Below are 6,782 nucleotides of genomic sequence, written 5' to 3' on the forward strand. Positions count from 1 at the left end.
TACTTAAGAATCAGAAGTACATCAATTGAAGATAAGATCAAGAAAATTTCTTAAGAAGATTCAGTACAACGGTCTGCTCAATAACTCACACTTATCAAGACGTTAGTACTATTCAAAAGCTGTCTTCCACGCCGTCATGTCAAAGCTCCTAGCTATAGGCTAAGGAAGTAACGTGTTCCAATATCCAACATCTACACTTTTATATGTTGGAAAGTAACAGTTAGATTTTAGAAAATACTCTTTTATCTTAACAAAGTCTCTTTCTCTCAAGACTATAATGAAGATCAAGACTTCAGAAGAAATGTTGTTGGAAGGTGAATAACCAAACATGCTATTACCCAAATAGCCAAAGCTACGGATTACTACTACAAAAGCCGATGATGCTACTAGTGCTAATACCAAAGTTGAAGATGTTTTCCATTGCAAATGCTAAATTTGTAATGCTACAATAATGCAAAAAATCCGAAGCTCAATCAAAGCAACGCATAAGCTGTTACAACGTTATGAAGCTGAAGCTGAAGAGGACAAAGTAAGAAGAGAAAGAAGATTACTACAAGATGCAACTAAACTTTTATCATAAACATCTTTGTAGAATCTTGTAAAAAGTAAGGAGTTGTTGCTCAGATCTTACTCAACACTTTTGTGTTGTTTGTACTTAAATCTTTTGTGTAATATGCTTTTAAGAAGCAATCTTGTAAACACAACTGATAATCAATTTCCATTGATTGTTCCTTGAGTGACTAGTCTTAGTTTGTATACTTAAAAAGACGGTGACTGATTGTCATTGTGGGAAATCTTCTTTTGGGGATCAGTTGGGTCAAAATTCTTAAAGGAGACATTTATCGTTATATCTCTTAGGGGACCAAGTGGGTCAGAATTCTTAAGGGATCACTAACAGAATGAATCAATATTTTGGTTGTTAGTCACCTGTAGTTGGCCAGTGCAATTGTAATCATTTCTATGATTAGTGGATTAAGTCCTTTTCTAAGGCAAAATCACCTAGGTAGGGGTGGCAAAACGGGTCGGGGCTCGCCGGGCCGGCCCGCCACCCGCCAAAAAATGGCGGGTTGGGTTGGGACTTTGGCCCGCCTACCCGCTTAGCCCGCCCTGCCAAAACTAAAAACCCACGGGCTGAATTGATAATGGGGCAGGGTTGCCCGCTAGCCCGTTAAATATATATTTTTTAAAATCCTTTTAAAAAAAATCCATCTAGAGTTAAAAATTAAAATGGCCTAACCCAAGTTCTAACTTCCAAGCCCTATACTACTGATTAACCCTAATAAGATATTATCTCTCAGTTTCATTTCACGAACAACACAGCTGCTACCAGATACGCACAACACGACTACGAGTACGAAAATTCGCAATCGGAATCGCTGTTTCAGCGACGCGCCATCACTGCGACTGCGAACAACATGTCACCTCCATTTTTGCCGCCGAATTTCTCCGAATCGGTAACTGCAGTCCTTTTACCTTTTTCTATCATTGTTCATGTTGTTGCTTGGGACTGTTTTATATATATATATATATATATATATATATATATATATATATATATATATATATATATATATATATATATATATATATATATATATATATATATATATATATGGAAAAGCTGGAACTGTTATATATGTTGGTTGGGACTGTTATATGGGTTGGAAAAGCTGGAATTTATAAGTTGGAATATAAGCTAGAATAGAAATCTTTTTTGGACATAATATAATTTAGATCAAATATATGAGATTAGGAGTATCACGTTTTATATATATATATATATATATATATATATATATATATATATATATATATATATATATATATATATATATATATATATATATATATATATATATATATATATATATATATATATATATATATATATCTCCTGTTAGGAAACACATTTTAAGCTGGAATATATATGTTGAAACTATAAGCTGGAAAATATAATAATGAAAAATATAAGTCACATATATATGTCGAAAAATATGTCTAGTTCATTGTATATGTTGGAAAATATGTCTTACTGAAAAAGCCACATATAAATTTTTTTCTGGTTCATTGTATATGTTGGAAAATATAAGCTGAAATATCAATATATATATATATATATATATATATATATATATATATATATATATATATATATATATATATATATATATGTTGAAACTATATGTTGTCAATAGTGAAAAAACCACATAAATTTTTTTATTTTATTTCCTGTAAGACATATTTAAGATTTCTATTTAGTAGTGAAAAAAATAAATATGTTGAAATAAGACATATTTAGGATTTCTATTGTGCCTATAATAGTGAAAAGCCACATTTCATATAATAGTGAAAAGCCACGCAGAACTTGAACATATATGCTAGCTTTCTGTACTTATTCTTTTTGTTTTAGAATACTTATTGAATATATATTTATATTTGTGTTTATTGTGTTTTAGGACCTAGTTTGGATATGGATTTCTTAGCTCCAATTGATGAGAATGACGATGTGGATTTGGACCTAACTATTGAACAAGATTGTGAGTTGGTGGAACCTAATAGTAATGTGTTAGGGGAACCGAGTAAAATGAAGAACACTAAGAGAAATCCGAAATCTCAGGTATGGAGGTTTTTTACCATGATAGAAGGGTTGGATAACGAGGGAAGGCAAAGAGCAAAATGCAATGCATGTGGTACAACATATGCATGTGGAGGAAAACGATATGGGACAGCTTCTCTAAAACGTCATCTTGAAGTTTGTAAGAAAGTAAATTATGGAGATGTTGGTCAGATGATGTTAGACATGCAAGGAAAGCTGAAATCATTAAAGGTTGATAATATGGTATCTCGTGAAATGTGTGCTCGACTAATTATCAAGCGGGATCTTCCTTTTAAATTTTCCGAGTTTGAAGAGCTTACAGCTTGGCTTCAGTACTTGAATCCTGATTACATTCCTATCACTAGAAATACCGCCAAAGCTGATGTTGTGAAAATATACAAAAGGGAAAAGGAAAAGATTAAGATGGAAATGGCCAACACTCCTTGTAGGGTTTCTCTAACTTTTGATTCGTGGACATCAATTAATACGGAGGGCTATATTACTTTAACTGCTCATTATGTTGATAAAAATTGGAAGTTAAATAGTAAGATCCTCTACTTTTGTCACATGCCTCCTCCTCACACTGGTTTTGAGTTATGTAAAAGAATATCTGAGTTTTTAACTGATTGGGGAATAGAGAAGAAGGTTTTTACCATTACTTTGGATAATGCTTATGCAAATGATGTCATGCAACAAACTTTGAAGAGTCATCTAGCATTGCAAAATTGGTTGTTATGTAAAAGGGAGTTCTTTCATGTTCGTTGTTCTGCGCATATCTTGAATCTAATTGTGCAGAGGGTCTTAAAGTAGCTTATAGTGCTTTGCAAAAGATTAGGGAAAGCATCAAACATGTGAAGGGTTCAGAGAGTAGGATGGTAAAATTTAAGCAATGCATTGATATGGTTGTCAACATTGATGTATCAAGTGGATTGATTACATATGTGCCTATAAGATGGAATTCAACATATTTGATGCTTAAAGGTGCTCTTAGTTATCAACTGCATTTGAGAATCTTCATTGTTATGATGCAAATTATACAAGTAATCCTTCAAAAGATGAATGGGTGAGACTTGAAAAAATGAGTAGGTTCTTGTTGCCATTTTATGAAATTACCACTTTGATGTCCGGAACAAGCTATCCCACTTCCAATTTATACTTCTTGCAAATTTGAAAAATTCAACGTCTTTTGATAGACAACCAAAAAGATGTAGATGAAGTTATAAAAAAATGGCCGAAAGCATGATTGTGAAGTTTGAGAAGTATTGGGATGAATATAGTGTTGTTCTTGCATTTGGTGCTGTCTTAGATCCAAGAATGAAGTTGGACTGATTGGGATATTGTTATAAAGTGATTGATCCACTAAATTGTCAATTGAAGTTGGAAAACATAAAGCTTAAATTGTTCAAGTTATTTGCAAAATATTCTATTTCTTCTTCCAATGCTTCAAGTACTCCTCCTACTACCTCTTCAACTATGTCAACTGAGCCAAGCCTATTTGATGTAATTTTTTTGTTCATGAATTACAAATTGGTTTCTTCCAAATAATATGAAATCATTATTCATTAATTGGTTTCATTTAACTTTAAGTTATTATTCAATTGTCATAATATTAGGAAATTAGATTGGGTAGACAACAATCTAGTACTGCTAGTAGAAATGGTCAAAGTCAGCTTGACATGTATTTGGAAGAGCCGACTTTAGATCTTGATTACACAAAACATTTGGATGTACTACAATGGTGGAAGAACACTAGACAAAAATTTCCCGAACTTTCAATAATGGCTCGAGACTTGTTAAGCATTCCTATAACTACTGTTGCATCAAAATCTTCCTTCAGTATTGGTTCTAAAGTGCTTAACAAGTATAGAAATCGGCTATTGTCTGAAAATGTTGAAGCATTACTTTGTTCTTGTAATTGGTTGCATGCCTTTGACGATGGTAATTATTTTTAGTATGAATATATTTATCTACAATTTTTTTTTTATATTACTTTACTAACCATTGAATTTATTTCATTGTTTTTGTAATGTAGATGGAAGTGATGATGACAATGAAGATGAAAAAGAGGGTCCAACTTGTTCTAAGAGTGCATCTAATATTCTTGACCTTAGTGATTAGAATTTAGATTTAAAATGCTTCACTCTTGTTTTGTAAGACAATGTTATTATGGTTTTGGTTGGTTGAACTTAAAATTTGATGTCGTACTTAATACTTATTATGGTTTTGGTTGGTTGAACTTAAACTTTGGTTGATTGATGGTTGAACTTAATATTTATTTTGGTTTGTTGAAAGTTAATACTTGTTGATGGTTCTACTTCTATTTTAGGTGAATACTTGTTGAAGGTTATATATTTTGGTTGAAGTTTATTACATGATGATTATAGTCTTTTGTCATTTATGCTTTTTAATTGTTGGTTTGATACTTTCTCATTGAAATGTAAAAAAAAAACCTTTTAATTTTTTAAAACAATAGAAAGAAAAAAAGGGAAAAAAATGGCGGGCTACTACCTTGGCGGGGCGAGCTAGAGGCTCACGCCCATTTCAACTTAGCGGGCATGCCCGCCCCGCTTTATTTTTAGCGGGCATTAGGCAGGGTGGACGGGCCGGGCCGCCCGTTTTGCCACCCCTACACCTAGGCGAATGGACAAGACTAACTTTTTTTAAGGGAAACCTGGATAAATGAATATGTCATATTTCTTTTTATTACATACGCGGTTTATCTTAAACGAATATTTTTCAAAAAGGGCAAAGTTTGGAAAACCCAATTCAAACCCCCATTTCTTGTGTTTTTCTTTACTTTCAACATTGGCCCCTAGTCTTCAGACACATGTCTCCTTGTTCAACGTATATGAGAGGGTCCCTCGTAAATCAGGGAGATCAAGTTTTATGCCTTTGATTTCCACTTTCCCTTCCTCGATGTCGAAGCAAGTTGTCAATGTGGTTGGTGAACATAACGTCTTAGAGTCTCAAAGTTTGAAGACGATGGCGATTTAAGTTTTTTCCCTCTCAAAGTTATTCGTTTTAAAGTTCCAAAACCACAAGCTGTTTATTAACTACTAGCAGCATGTCCCTCAACAAAGTGTTTGTATCATATTTTTCATGTAGCCCTCTAGGAACGAATTCGAAAATGGGTTGTTTTCTTCCTGAGGTAGATCTATATGAACAACCCCCATCGCATGAATTCATTTGTCCATTGAAGGACGTGCTTGTGCATCGACTATTTGTGGTCGCTTAATCTATAAGCGGGTGTGATTTCGGATTTTGGATGCGGGTTTCACACTATCCAAACCCGCATCCGAAATATCGGGTGGCATTCGAACTCGAATCCAAACCCAGTCAACTCGAGTTTTCATCCATTGACCCGGATGCGAGTGGACCCTGCGGGTTTGGGTCTGCTTGTCATCCCTACTTATGAGTGGATGTGTACAAAAGATCATATGTTGTAAGACACTCGCCTCTTAAATTGATCTTAATACTTCGAGAAAATATACATAATTGAATGTCTTAAATATATGTTAAGAATTATCTCAAAGGCAAATATGTATGTAAGATCATAGTAATTTGACTAGTAAGGGCTACAAAAATCTTCGTGACAGTTGAGCTATAAAGCTTTTGGATATACAAGAAAAATAAGAAGCTACATTGGATCAGCCATTTGTTGTTATGGTATGTTTGGAAAAAGTGAAAATCACAGTCACAAATCACGTTGCAAGAGAAGCTACAAATAGTGGCTTCACAAAATCACAGTGAAATGTAGGCAAACGCACGGTAGCGGAAAAAAAAGCAGAAACAAACACACACTTAATTTCTTCTACATTTGTATTTAAACAGGATTGACCCTTTTCAAAATTACTGTTGAAATTTTAATCGAATTGATTGAATAGGGATTACTGTCAAAGTTACAATATCAAATTCTAAAATAGAAACTAAATATGCAAATATTCCCAATTTTATGGGATAATATCCAAAACTTAAATCACAACAAAATGACTTTCATTCGATGACCAGAATTTATATTGAAGAGGAGGATCAAAAGGCTTCTTAAAAGAAATAAAATATTAGGGAGAAAGAACCAGATTGACTACTGAATCACTATGACAGAAATTTTCTCTAAACATTATACATTTTTAATCATGTATACTATACTATATTTTGTTACTTTTAAAAAGAAACCGAAAACTTCCAA

This window comes from Vicia villosa, linkage group LG1, assembly GCF_029867415.1.
Source record: "Vicia villosa cultivar HV-30 ecotype Madison, WI linkage group LG1, Vvil1.0, whole genome shotgun sequence".
Taxonomy (NCBI): Eukaryota; Viridiplantae; Streptophyta; class Magnoliopsida; order Fabales; family Fabaceae; genus Vicia; species Vicia villosa.